At 43.1% G+C, this 15,278-nt stretch overlaps 1 protein-coding gene across 3 annotated transcripts in view; it reads right to left on the bottom strand.

Annotated features, from left to right (window-relative positions):
• The window catches only part of LOC146869171 (GMP reductase 2), a 115,167-nt gene that overhangs the window by 50,516 nt on the left and 49,373 nt on the right, over nucleotides 1-15,278 (bottom strand). The window lies entirely within an intron of this gene.

Raw genomic sequence — 15,278 nt, forward strand, 5'->3', positions numbered from 1 at the left:
TTGTTAACAGGCAGCTGTCGTACTACATTGACTTGGAGTTACTAACCCCCCAGCCAGTCTGGTTTCTGGCCGAAATTCTTCACGGAGACAGCTCTCCTGGAAAGTTCACAACTGATCAGAAACACTTTGGATGCAGGAGGAAAGGCTGTCTTGGTAATATTTGACCTGTCAGCAGCGTTTGACACGATCCCAAACTCCAGTCTGCTCTCTAACTTACATGGTATAGGCATTGGCGGTAATGTATGGAAATGGATGAAATTTTTTCTGGAAGTTAGGGGGCAGGAAGTTGTGTTCCCCCCCTATTTCTCGTTTATTAGGGAAGTCTCTGTAGGAGTGCCCCAAGGCTCGCTCCTTAGCCCAACGATGTTCAACATCTATATGACCCCGCTAGCGCCATTGGTTGAGTCCTTTGGGGCCAAGAATATTTCCTATGCCAATGACACGCAGATTTTCTTTTCTTTTAAGAAAGGAAAAGTAACAGCCCCTGATGCCATTAAACCCTGCTTTTCTGCAGTATTTCAATAGAAGCGCTCCAACCACCTCAAGTGCGACACAGAAAAGACAGAGGTTCTTAGCTTTGGACACAACCACAACCTAAACTTGAAAATGTACTGGCCAGAAGGGGCCTGTCTTCCCAACCTGCAAGCTGAAGCTGTGAAAAACCTGTTTTCGCTCTGTCCCTGCAAGGAAAACTGTAGTCCTGGCCTTGGTCATGTCCAGCATGGATTAGGCCGATGCTTTGTACGCAGGTCTCCCGCAGTATCTACTGAGGAAATTAGAGAGCGCCTATCACCCTGGCACTAGTTATCGGTCTACCAGGATTGTCCGCTACAGCCCCAAAAGAAATTAGCGTTCTTCTAGTGATCATCCAGCCCAGATCATCGTCCCAAGTGTCCCCCTCTCTAAAGCTGGAGGCTGGTATTTGGCCTTTTTGGGCTCTCATGCCTGGAAAAAGCCTCCATTAGACCTGCGTCAAACTGTCGGCAAGGGGCTATTCAGAAAGAAACTTAATACCCGACTTTTTCCCTTCTAATTGTGAATAGCACTGGGAAACTCCTTTTGAGTAGCTGTGTGCTCTATAAATCCAATTTTCATTTCATCTTTCTGTATCAAAGGCCACTGAGATGTCAAGAAAGAGGATGGCTGCTGAGTAATCCCGATAGCAAATTAGCCGTAATTTTTCGAGGGCCAGTGCAAGTACCGTTTCTGCACTAGGAGCAGGACAAAATCCTAACTGCCAAGAATGAACATATTTACTATATTCAAGGTATTGTGATAGTTGTTTTGCTACAATGCTCTCCGTACATTTACCCAGGCATGGCAGCGACTTGATGGTCCTGTAATGTTCTATTACTGTCCTATTCAAGGTGCCCTTTTTTAATAAAGGAATAATTACACCAGTCTTCCATTCAGTAGGATATAATCCTGAAGAGAGATGCAGGGGAGTGATTAAGGTGATAAGGAGCCAGGCACCAACGCACAGAATTGAAGGAAAGAAACTGAATATATGTCATCAGAAGAGTGTGGTTTAATTACATTAAGTATCATACTTACTACCTCCAAATTTCTGATGTACTTAATGGTGGCATAAATGGAAGTGAAGAGAATGACCTGCATTACAATGAAGGTAACATTTCCTGCACTGAAGCCGAAGATCTGTGAGACGACCGAGTGATGCAACATCAAATGCTTCACCATCTCATGAACTGACAATGGAGAGTTGTTAAACCCCAATTCATGCTTTGGCATGGAGTCACTCTAGGGTCATTTACAAATGTTAGCAGGTTGGAGCAGTCCCGGTCTGACTAGGAGAGGCAATGACAAAAGTGCTTATGGTTCCTGTGCCATTTTCATTCTTTCTACCTCCCTGTGAAGGAGACTTTTGGAGGATGGGGCAAGAACGGTCATCCTGTCACCTCTGGCACTTGAGGGACTCCAGCTTTCCTTTAAGGTAGATGCCTTCTGTGCTTGAGTGTGTTTCTGGTTAAGCTGCCCCACATTTTCTGCAGGATTTCTATGATTTTCTATGTAACAAAATTAGGCTTTATTCTGCAAGGTTGTTTGGAGTACTATTATTTTCATGCAATGGGCACCAAAACATTTTTTAAATGATGATGTTGTTAACAGAATTTTATAAGGCCAGAGGCACACTTAGAAGCTTTCTGTTACATCAAAATACATTGCTCTGGGATGCCCATATTCTAGCATTTATAAGCTTCAATGAAAATCCTTAAATTTACAAACTGGTTCTTATAGTGTTTCCTTCTTAGACCAGAGACTGGGGCAACCTTAACAGGATTTCCACAGACAACAAATGGAACAGGTATATTTTCAGAGTTAAGGTGAAAACGAAACGATGGTCAAGAGATGGATTGATTTCCTCCCCATTTGGTTCTTCGTTCATGTCCTTCGCCCTGGTGCGGTCCGGTCTGGACTCCCGTTTTGGGAGACCTGTCTCGTTGAGTGTCGCCATTTCCCCGTTGTCCTATTTCGTATTCCCCTCAGGTGGAGATTGTAACCAGATTGTTGACCCATTCCAGTCAATCGCACATTACAAGGGGAAGTTTCCTACCGCCGACACCGCCAGGAGTCCGAGAATCGCGCTGGTCACGACAGGAGCCCCTGCCTCAGCCTCTGCCACTTGCGCTGCCGCCACCGGACCACAGTTCCCAAGGTCCCCAGCGGCGGCGACGCACCCTGCTGACGATACCACAGCGCCCGGAGGCGCATTTAAGACCCGCCGAGACCCGCTTCGCGGGACGCGGGCGGGACGTGCCGGGCTAAGCCCGGGCAAAGGGCGGGCCCTCTGTGGCCCTCAGTGGTCACCAGCGGTCGGGCGGGCCATCCCTCTTTCGACAACAGGCTGCGAAGGTAACTAAACATACTATGGGGAAACGCACTAACACGATCGTACCTGTAGCTCCTGCTGTCCCCATTGAGTTGCCTATATCGTTTGATACACTGTTGACCAACGCCCTCACTATGGTTACCAATGAGATAGCAGACACCGAAAGAAGGATGTCCATTGGACAATCTACTATTACTCCCCCATGTTCTCAATCTTTAAAGGCTACTTCTAATCATGGCCTTCCACTCTCCCCTGCTGTAGTTGTCACCAAACCAACTGTCCAAGTTGACATATTAGCCCCCATTCCTGGAGCTACCAGTTTGGCGAGTGTTCCTGTCACTGTTATTTCATTGGAACCTGAAACAGATACAACGCCATCTACTAACAAAGCAGCAGGGGAAAAACGTAAGAGAGGCCCTGCCAAAAATTTTGTAAATAAAAGGAAACAACCAAGCCGCTGCAGAAATCAACCCACCCCACAGAGTATGTGGCACAAAGATAAAGATTGTGAAATAGTAACACCAATTGACACTGAGGATTTACTGCCTCCACTATCATTATTGGACAAAGGCTCTGAGAGACTCCCTGTTTCTGCATGCAGACTACAGCCTCCAGCTTCGGACAAAGGCAATTGTGGGGATTACATGTTGCCGTTTGAGGGAATTGACAACTCTGCCTGTACGCAGACTGAGTTCTCCGACCGAAATACTCAATCTAAACCCAATGGCAACTTGATTGAAACTACTGCAGATACCGTTTTTAAAAAAGTTGAAATTCAAATAGCTAAATAGTTTAATACTATTTTTAAGAGACTAGATAAAATCGAAAACCTTGTCAAAAAAGAGGAAACTAAAAGGAAAGGCATCATCAGTTTAGATGCTCTTCGGGCGAGAAATTTATGAAGGAGTTAGAATTATTATGCAATGGTATGAGGGAGGGGGGTCCGGCCGTTATTGCTGACCCTGGGTCTAGTAACATCAAAGGCCCAACTATTTCTAAAAATGCTTCCTCTAACTGTAGCCTAGTTAATACCCCACCCGTACGGAACATTGGTCCAACTTATGACCCCTCTGAAGTAGCAGGAACTGCAACGGCCAAAACTGTAAGTTCAAATGTCAAGGCTATTACTATTCCATTAGCCACCTCACTAGTCAGGACAGGCATCACCATGGATGGTGCAAGTAACAGTGGAGGTGTACCTGTAAAAAATAGACCCACTAATAATCAAGGGCCACCACTTCACTTACCCCCAGAAGCCAGCCCATATGTTTTAGTTTTAGCAGGTGTCCCTGCCCTTAAAGAAGGTCAAAATGAGTCATGGGCTCAATTACACAACAAATGTATCGATTGGTTGACCAAACATAAAGGGGCAAGATGGGACATCTCAAATGAAATTATATCAACCCGTCGGGTGTGTTGGGTGGGTCCACAGTACAAAAATATTAGTGGGGACTGTATAGTGATTAATTTTAGACACCCAAACTCAGTTAGATTTTTTTATGGATAATCATAACACTCACGTCAGTTTCGCCACTGCAATAACTCTCCTTCCACTGGGTTATTTCTATAGGCCTCCCCATAGACCACTTCAAACAGCCCCTACTATTTTCCCTTTATTTAATAGATTTTCCGCCCTATCTGATTTAGGAAGCCTAGATTGACTACCACCAACATCCTCTAGCATATCCAATGAGGTTACTAGTACTGTCCCTCTGGAAGAACCAAATCTCACATGCATCGATAAGATACGCCCAGGTAGATTAGTACCTCCTCATGTAGTATGCCCCGATCTTCCCATTGCCCTTCCTTCTTCGCCCATTATTTTACCGATTGATACCTTGAGTATCATTAGTTGGAACATCGCTGGGCTCCCAGGAAAGATTAAAATTAAAGAATGGGTTACCTGGATAAGTAATTTTGATGTGGTAATGTTGCAAGAAACTTGGTGCACTTGTGCTCAATTATTGGAGGGCTTTTTCTGTCATAACCTTATTGTACCATCTCCTGCTATGGGGCGACCCAGTGGTGGTCTATCTATCTGGGCAAAAATTTCTAAGGATGTGAAGATTGAACAATTAAATGTGGTCAGTAAACACTTGATAGCCGTGAAATATGCTGCAAGGTTAAAGATATGTTTTATAAATTTTTATAACAATGATTTCGTTAACCATCCCAATCCTATTTTTTTAGAACTGTTTAATTTCATTGATGAAATTGCTAATGGTGAAAAGTATGGCCAATTTGATGGTATTTGTGTAGGTGGAGATTTCAATGCTCACATCCATTCTATATCCCCGCCTTGTAGACGAGGATCCAAACTATTGGACTTATTATATAGCAGGGATTTAGATGATGTAATGGGCTACGGTGGAATTGCTGAGGAAAAAGCACCGGTTCCCACCTACATTGGCCGAGGTAGTTCAACAACTATTGACTATATATTTACTTCCTCCCTCCTCAGTAGTGTGTTACTCAAATCTGAGGTTGTCAGCAGTTCATATAGTGATCATCTGCCAATAGTAATTCACCTTAAATCCATTAAAAAACCTATAGGCCCACATGAGATTAGGGCCTCAAACATTACTACATCTACAGATAGGCTAAGGATTGTATGGAGAGGGATTGATAACCAAGGGATTTTAGTTAATGTGATTAAGAATCACCCTCTATTGATTGCTAACTGTTTAACATTTGGCGGCACTGTTATAATCAAGTCCTTTTGCGATTTATGTGCAGTTATAAAAAGGTCAATCTCCAAACCCATAAAAGAGAACAACATAAACAACCATAGATGGTTTGACACCAATTGTTCGAGGGCTAATAGAGAGCTCAGAAGGGCCTTGGAAGCTAATCCCTGAGATGTGTCCCTCGTCAGATCATTACGTCTTAAATATAAACATACACTAAAAGCTAGATCTGAGGAGTTGTTAATAAGCCACTGGGACAATCTAACTAAAACTGCTGTTCTAAAAGACTCAACAGGGTTTTGGAGTGAAGTAAAGGATTTGAGAGCCCTGGGTAGTAATATTACCCCGATAAACTGCAATATCACAGGTGATTCATGGGTTAATCATTTTTCTAAGCTTTATGCCGCGGTTGGAGATCCAACCGAGGACACTTTCCCTGATAGTACCATAGTTATAACATTAGAGGAGGTGGAGGAAGCCATCAACAATAGTGCCGGCAATAAGGCTCCTGGCCCTGATGGCTTGTCCATTGACCAAATAAAATCTAACATCTGTTTCTGGGCCCCCTTACTCTGTAATCTTTTTAATAACTTGAGTAAGAAATCCATCCCCTCGACATGGTCCAACAGTACCATCGTACCCATTTTTAAAAAAGGAAATAGGATGGACCCGGGGTGTTATCGACCAATATCTTTGATTGATAACACCCTGAAGGTCCTTGGAAGGGTTCTATTTAATAAAATTAGTACTTGGGCAGATGAGAACTCTATCATCCATCGTTGCCAATTGGGCTTTAGGGGTAAACTTGGTACAGTGGAACAATGCCTGAATCTCAATCTCCTAATGGCTAAATATACAAGAGCCAAACAATCCTCCTTATATTTTGGCTTTATGGATTTAAGTTCAGCTTTTGATTTTGTAAACCGTTCTCGCTTATGGTCTATTCTTTTAAATTATGGTTTAGATGAACCTCTAGTCCACTTTTTAGCCAACCTCCATCGTAATTTAAAAGCTAGAGTACGAATAAATAATGAAGGTGAGGTTTCAAATGATATTTTAATTGGCAAGGGGGTGAGACAAGGCTGCGTCTTGGCCCCCTTGCTTTTTATACTATACATCAATGAATTAACTAACTCTTTATGTAACCTGACAAAGGACGTCCCTATCATTAATCAGAGACCCATCCCGGCGTTACTTTACGCAGATGATGCGGTCCTCATGGGCCGCACCCCGAATGCTCTGCGCATTTTAATATCGGGATTTGTTAACTATATGTCTGATCTAGGTTTGTGCACTAATTTTAGCAAATCTTTTATAATGACCTGCGGCCCTAAAAATTATAAAATCTCAAAGATTACAATAGGTCAAAACACTTTAAAAAGCACTTGCACTTTCCCTTATTTGGGTCTGCTATTCTCTAATAGCGGTTCATGGCAAACACATGTTGCAATGGGGAGGAACAAACTTTCTAAATCTATCAATTCTGTTACCTCACTTCGTCAACCACGTCGGGCAGATGTGGTTTCCAGTCTATTACAAATCTACCGGACTCAATGTCTCCCAACTGGAACGTATGGAGCAGAAGTCTGGGGGTTCTCGAACTGCTCAGAATTACAAAGAGAAGAGAATAGATTCTGTTGGAAGATCCTGGGGGGGGTTATCAGTGCACCGACCTTCGTATGTCATAAAGAACTAAAATTACATTACATCGAGGATTTTATAAGGGCCAGACCTGCATTATTTTGGTTAAGGATTTGGCAAAACCCAGCAGCTTCCCTTTCCCGTGAGATCATTATGGATTGCTTGAAAAGTGAGAACTCGAGTTTAATCCCCTGGATAAATGCGGTGGAAAGGAGCCTTGTGAGTGTTAACTATGGTCACCTTTTCACAGATCCCGAACAGATTGACCGCTCCCATAAAAACCTGGTGAGAAGGGCACTCTATCAATACTTTTATAATGAGAGGGAAAGAGTGGACTCACTGAAACTATCCACAATAAATTATTTAATGATCCGGGAGTCACATATTGTACCTCCGACGCTACCCCAGCCCTATTTATGTAAAAAATTGGGCAGGTGGAACAGGAGTTTACTATTTAGATTTAGAGACAGGAGCATTGTAAACCTTATTTGTTTTCCACTGGGTTACACTAAAAATTTGGAAAAATTACATTGTCCTTGTGATCTTGGTGGAACCCAGAGTATGCTCCATTTTATTTTTGGCTGTGGTTTTTATAGGAAATATACAAAACATTACCTAATCCCCCTACTGCAGGAAACATGATTTGATTGACCACAATCATGCTTATAGCCAATTTTTAACGCTTGGATCGGACGAACTAATTTTTAGAGTTAGTGGCTTTCTCAAAGCAATTGTATGTTCACGCAGGTCTCTGAAAATTTAGTGATTTTGTTTACATATGTATTTTGTACTTTGAAGCCTATTTTTCACAAACTTAATGTCAGTTTACATATGCATTTTGCACTTTAAAGCCAATTTGCACGAACTCAATGTTAGTTTACATATGCATCACGCACTTTAAAGCCAATTTTGTACAAATTGAATGCATCGTATTTGCCTTACCTCTACAAAGATAGTGGTTACATTTTTGTATATTTTTATATATTGCACGCATGATGGCTTAATGTACAGTTTAGTAAGACTGTATAATTGTATTTCAATTGTTGGTTTTTCAAGTTATATTTTATGTGCTATTTTAATTTGCGGCTTAAAATTGTAGTGATAAACTGTGTATTTTAAATTTTGGTTCTGTGCTTTTATGGATGGTTTTTGAAATCCAAATAAAGTCTATTTGAATTGAATTGAATTTAACAGTGCTCAGGGAACAATAAAGAGCAACCAATAGCAATGACCGACACTGATGTGACACCCAACAAACCATCAACCACGACCTAGCTCAACTCTTTGGTAAGTCGATGCAGGAGGAAGGTGGTCACAAATCTGAGAGGTAGTGCCAGTTTAGTTACTTTAACAATTTTTTACTTTTGCACATGTGCAATTTTGCAGTGACTTTTCTATTTTCAGTTTTTTCTTTTTTCCTGGTGCACTCCCTCTTGGAGCCATCAGGCTATCCACTACGCTTGTAGCGGTCAAGATTCTTGGGGTCCGTGGATCCATGCTGCCTCTGTGACACATGGAGAAAAAACTCTGGCCTGACTCTGTGAAATTCTAGATGAAGTGGAATCTGGATCATCTGGAAAATACCTACCTTATGTCCAATTGCGACAGGTTCTTGATCCTTACAGCTTTGGCAGATTGCCTGTTGCACTAGCTTGATCGTTGGAAAAAGTGCTCCAGCCAGGATCCCAGCTTGTGAGAGGCACTATTTAGTGGATATGATTAATGGAGATTCCTGTGATGGAGAACTAGGATTACAGGTAAGAACTATTCCGTCACTTGCACTAAAACAGAAAGTAATGGAAAGCTCATGGGTGGCACTGATGACGACAGAACATTGTGTATATTAATTTGGAGATAAGTCGAGGAAGCTCATTTATTGGTTGGCAGCCTCCAGACTAGTGCCAAGCCAGAGGGCAGCTAATGGCAAAATGCCTTACGAATGCCTTCACATTTTATTACGAATCCCTATAGAAATTTCGCCCACCTAAATCACCCTATAATGATTGTGACTTGATAGTCCTCAAGCTCTCGAAAGAGAATAGGACCACACTGGAAGCTACAGTCCCAGCAGAGGAGCTGCTCTCGGCCGCACAGAGTATGCCTACAGGAAAGGCACCGAGTCCCAATGGCTACCCGGCGGAATTCTACCAGAAATTTGCCTCAGACTAAAGTAGCCACTTTCCCTCTAATTAAATGGACTTTTAGTGTACCTGGTAAAGTTCGGTTAGCTTTCTGATAGTGAAGGAGGATGCAAGAGACTACCCACCTAGCTATTGTTTCCCAAACCCTGTCCATAATGGGCCATAGTTGACCAACAACTGTTTGGACTTTCTTAAATCATTGGTTTTGGCTAGATACAACTTTAATACTCTTCTCACATCAAGTGTGTGGAGGGACCTCCCTGTCAGAGACTAGGGATTTATTTTATTTTTTTAATGTTGGTTAAGTAATGATTTGATTAACATGAAAATCAGAGTCCATCTTACGGAGGAACTTGGAGTGAGCTCTCATTACTACCCTATTAGTACGAAAAACTGTGTAACGTTTGTGGGAACATAGAGTTTGTATCTCACTAACCCTGCATGCACATGTACTGGCAGCCAGGAAAGAAGTTGTAAGAAAGCTTTATGTATATGCTCAAAGAGTGGGTCCATGAGATGTGAAATGGCAATATTCAAATCCCGTGTGGGAGGTCTGCGTAAAGGGGGGAAAACGTTCTTAATGCCATAAAAAAATTCTTAACTACAGGAATTTTAAAACCGAAAATCTGTGAAGGACATTTGTTGTGGGCAGGAATTGCTGTAATCGAGGAAAATTGCAGTTTTGCCAACATAGAAATGGAAGCACTGCCTCCTCTTGGAAGGAGATGGGGCCAATATTGTTCTGTGCACACCAGATGCAATAAAATGTCCACTTAAATGCCTAAGAAGCTCTTGTCTTCTGGCTTCCTTCAACTAGTTCATGCACTCCTGAAAGAGCTTCAAATGGCTATATTGTATGAGTTTAGGAGCCAGGCTGCCCGGTTCAAGGATTGATGGTTGGGGTGCAGTATCTGGCCTCCAAACCAGTGCAGAAGGTCCGGCCTGCACAGCCGCCTCCCATTTGGCTGTTCAGATAGATAAAGATCTGTGAACCAACACTAACAGAGTCAGTCCGCAGTAATAAGAATCATTCTTGCCTTCAAATAAGTCAGCTTGATAATTACTGTTGGCAATAGGGGCACAGGAAGAAAGGCACAGAGACATTTACCTGACCAGTTGATCCATAGGGCATTCCCAAACATGCCTTGTTGGTAAAACCCTGAGGCAAAGTTTAGGCATTCTTGTTTTCTCCGTTTGCAAAAAGGTCTATTTGAGGGAAACCGAACTGCAAAAGAAGACTTGCAAAACAGCATCGTTGATTTGTGGTTCTCTTGAGCACTTCTTCTCAGAGAACCTGCTTACACATTCTGGGTGCATGGCAGATGAACAGCAGAGACTTCTAGATATTAGCCATTTCTAGACTGTCCGAGCCTCCAGGGACAAGGTTCTGGATCTAGTCTCTCCCTGCTTGTTCGGATAACATATGGTCGTTGTATAGTCTTGACACAAAATGGAATTTGTCTCAAAAGATGCAAGAAAAATCTTCAGTGCTAGGTGTGCTACTCTCAGCTCTAGGAGAGGGATCTGTTCTTCGTAGACCAGGTGCCTTGAATCTGAGGAGGGTCCATGTGAGCTCCTCAATCTGATAAGGAGGCATCCGTTACTTTCGTCTGCATTCAGATGTCTTGAAGAAAACACATGCCCTTGAGCAGATTTCAAGTCATCACCAACTGTGTAATTGCTACGCATGTGTTAGGTTTACTTTGTCTCCCCATTTGCCAAAGAATTGATCCTCCAGACATTTTTGCAGAGGACTCATTCAGCCGTGCATGTGGTACTAGGAAGATGCAGGATGTCAATGAACCTCGAGGAGATATTTGCCTCGCTCTTGGATAGGCTGTTTTCCTCAGATTGCAAACTTTCTGAAGGATCGATAGATACACAGATAGAAATACATTTGTGTTTACAGTACCTAAATTGCCCTGAGGTAATGATGAGATTGTACTGGATGGAAATAAATGTTTCGTGAATGACGTGTAGACTGAATTGGTTGAGGGGGACGACCGCAATCTTGTAATGATGGCACACTTACTGATATTTTGAAGCCTTGATCAGGCCACCGTCCAGGTAGGGATAGACAAAAACCTTCACTTTTTAGAGACGTGCTGCATCAACCACCACACATTTTGAAAAAGGTCCTGGGTGGAGACTTTCGCCCGAAAGACAGGACTCTGTACTTGTAATGTGAGCCTCACCTGTAAACCTCAGGAACTTACAATGTGTTTTGGCTATTCGTATATGAAAATAGGTATCTTGGAGATAATCGAGCACAGCTAATCTCCCTAATGGGTTGGGAGTGGATCCGATGCAGAGACAACATTCAGAACTTTTCTTTATAAATCCACTTACTTGCCATGTTGAGATCTAGATTGGATCTGAATGTGTTCTTTGGCCCTTTTCTCTTCACTAGAAAAGAATGGGAATTAATTCCCATTTCTGTGAGAAGCAGGACCTTCTCCACAGCCTGTTTACGCAAGAGGATGGAGCCTTCTTGCTGAAGGGTTCCTGATGAAAAGTGGACGACTTCTTTTGTGGAATTGCTGTTGGAGGATAGTTGAACCCGAGACAGTATCCATTTTGCACAATATTCACAACCCATTTGTTGCTGGTTATGTATTTCTACTGTTAAGATGTGCTTCCCCCTACAGGAGTGAGTAACGGAAGAGAGAAAGTAGGAACTCATTGTTTGCCACCAGTGGTAGGGTTAGTGGCTAGAGCAGATTGCTGGCGACGTCCTCTGCCTCTGGACTAACTTCTCTGCTGATCATGCCTCTGGTGGTATTGTTGTTGATCTTGATGCCATTGAGGGGTTTGAAGCTTTGGAGAGTGATATCGACATTCATATGGTTTGTAGGGGTGTTTTCTATATTCCTTTCTTTTCTCCAAACTGACTACTAGCAGAGTGACAAATTCAGATTTCATCCCAGACATCTTATTATTGCCTTATTACCCAAATAATATGTTAACACAAGGAGATGATGGACGGAGCGCTGAAACTTTTCAGACACTCACCCCCAGTCACAGATCTGGGTTGAATCCATCATCGTTCTCTAGCTCACTTCGCCACCCCAGTTCAGACACAGCTATACGCAAATCAGTCTTGGCCCTGTGCCTCATGGGAACAGTCCAGCCCGAACTGCCAAGCCATGTCTTCCCTGGACCAGAAACAAGCATCCTGGGACTGGTTGCGGGCTAACAGCCCTCATCAGCCAGGCTACCTTGAATCCAGTGCCAAAGTGAGCAAGGGACCCACGTCTGGGCATACCCTGCCAACTTATGCCGAACAAAGCAAGTTTGAAAAGTTTCAGCGCTCCGTCCATCATCTCCTTGGGTTTGCTTTGTCTGCCCCAAATAATATGTTCCCCGAAAAAGGGAGATTCAAAATACTGTGCGTCAAGTTTGAGACCCATGAGTTTTAGCCAGGAAGAACAACGTAAAAGCAAGGCCATCGGGTGAGAGGTGAGATATATCCGCAGCAGTGCTATTACTTAATTGGATAACTCTGTACCTTTGTTTAGAACTTCGTTGACGTTTTCACGTCCGAGTCTTGGAACGTTGTCCATGAACTGTCGAAGTGAGTCTCAGAGCAACCAATCATATGGTCCTAGGAGGGCCGTGATGCTAACTCAATTCACAGTAGTGTCAGAAGTGCCACATACCTTCCTTAACACCGAATCCAGCTTTTTGCTTTCGTTGTCTGGAGGTACTGTGGAGAAAGGAGAAGTGGCGTGAAGTTTACGAGCGGCTGATACAATGACAGAATCGAAAGGAGTATCCAGGGGCAATGGATCCCGGTTTAGTGGTGCACTTCTTTTGAAAATGAGAAGGCACTGCCTTTAAAGGCTAGTGTCAAAACCAGTTCCATGGCAGGTTCAATGAGACCCAGAACCAATGGTAGTAAAAGCCTTGAGAAACAAGCTTGGTCCAATGTCGCAATAATAATAGGTGCGGAGGATGTTGTAGCTGGAAGAGGGGTATTTAGTTTGTTTGCCCCTCTTATGAAGAGTTCTTGAAAAGGATTGATGTCATTCACAGGTAATATCCTCTCGGGAGAAGAGTCACTTAATGTAGTAGAGAATCTTCACAGAGATGTTGACATGTGGCAATTCCTTGACGATCACGATCGGGATGTGAAATCCCGCGTACGTCGCAACTGTGGATGTCCATTTGCTCAGACCCAGACCTAAAACAATGGCTGGAATGTTGGGATGGAGATCTGGGACATCATGGCAAGGGTCCTACAGAAGAATATGCAAGCTGCACGCTTTGTGTAACCCTTGAAGATGCCATGTTTGGAGTAAATTCAGCATGAATTACCAGTGGCAGCAGTGATGGAGTCATAATAGTTGCCTGTGGAGGTGGAGAAGGTGATCATAATGGGAGAGGAGAAGGCGAGTCCAGTATGAGGACGGGAGAAACCAGTCTAAAAAGTGAATACACCCTGGAATACTCAAAGTCTGACTCAGAGGGATGTTTTTGTGCCTTCATCGTTGAAAGCCACTCCACTGTCCTCTCTACCGCAGCAAAGCATGGATCGAAATCAAATGATGTCTCAACGTCGATGAACCCTTTAATGTCGATGGTCTTCTTCGGGTTGCATGTGTCCTCGACATCGACCCAACCTTCGACAGAGAGCATATAGGCAGTGTACCTTTTCTTGATATCGATGTCCTGGATGCTGACTGGAGATGATGGTTTTCAGACGTTGTTTCTCACCCTGACTTCTCCGTTTGGATAGCTCTCTGCGAAAGTCCCTCAGAGAACAAGACCGGAGCACTGGTAAAAAGAGCCTCTCCTCACCCCCCTCAGATCTTTCCCCAGAAAGGGATTCCAGACTTGTTTGCCTTTTTTCTTGGAGATGCAAGCAGATCTTCTCATGGTCTCTCAAGATGAACCTGGAGAGGGAATTGCAGTGATGACATCCTCCGGGGATCATAACATTCTGGCAGACATCAGCTACAGATCCGGTGGGGATCTATTAAAGGAATTTTTCTGCCACATCCTGAGCATTTTCGCAAAAAAAGAGATGTATTTTATTATTTTTTTGTGTCCATTTTCTCTCAAGAAAAATACTTTAAGTCCTAAAGGACGTCGAGTGAGCCAATTTTTAAAAGGTGTTCTTGTGAGGAAAAAGGCATCACAAAGGCCAAGTTCAGTGCTCCAAGATCCTGTCAGCAGGAGCCAGAAAAAAGAATTTAGTTAACTCTCACCTACAGGGCATGATGGGACACTGACCTTAAAGTTGCCCTTAAAGATGCTGTGTCCATTGTCATCCTGCACATAGCTGCAGCCTCTAGTAGTGCTACATTGCCATGCCCTTCCCATTCATTCGCTTTCAAAGAAAATCAAAAGGGTTTGTGAAGGACGCTTTTAAAAATATCACTTTTCTTCCTTTTCAAGCTTTATGTATCTTTCTCCGCCTTTAAAGTAAATTAATGGGATTGGCAATACAGCCTTTTAGGCTGCCACATTATACATTTGTGTCACATGTACTTCCTGACCTTTCCAAAGTAAGGCGAAGATATTAAACAAAATGTGACTTTGGAAAAAGTACTCCGGGATCCCTGCACGTAGGCTGGACTTTCCAGGGCTTACAGACATCAATAGAGATCGCCTGAGGGAGAACAGCATAGATAACAGAACAGTATAAGGAGAGCCAACATCACATACATAGACAGTACTGCCCCAGGAAAGCACAAAGACTGAGGAGAAAATAGAACAGCACGCACTCAGTTATTTGACATGAAAATCTCTTTTCTAGGAGACAAGAAGATTAGTGGAGAACACAGGACAGCACGGGGAGCCAATATACACACATGGGCAGAGCTGCCGCAGGTGGGCATTAAGATCAATGAAGACCACAACGCAGTACAGGGAGAGCACAATACCCTACACAAACGACTCCTTTAAAAGCTACATGAGACGTATTAGAGATCAACACACACGATTACAATTTGAGTG

This window comes from Triturus cristatus, chromosome 1_1 (genome assembly GCF_964204655.1).
Source record: "Triturus cristatus chromosome 1_1, aTriCri1.1, whole genome shotgun sequence".
Taxonomy (NCBI): domain Eukaryota; kingdom Metazoa; phylum Chordata; class Amphibia; order Caudata; family Salamandridae; genus Triturus; species Triturus cristatus.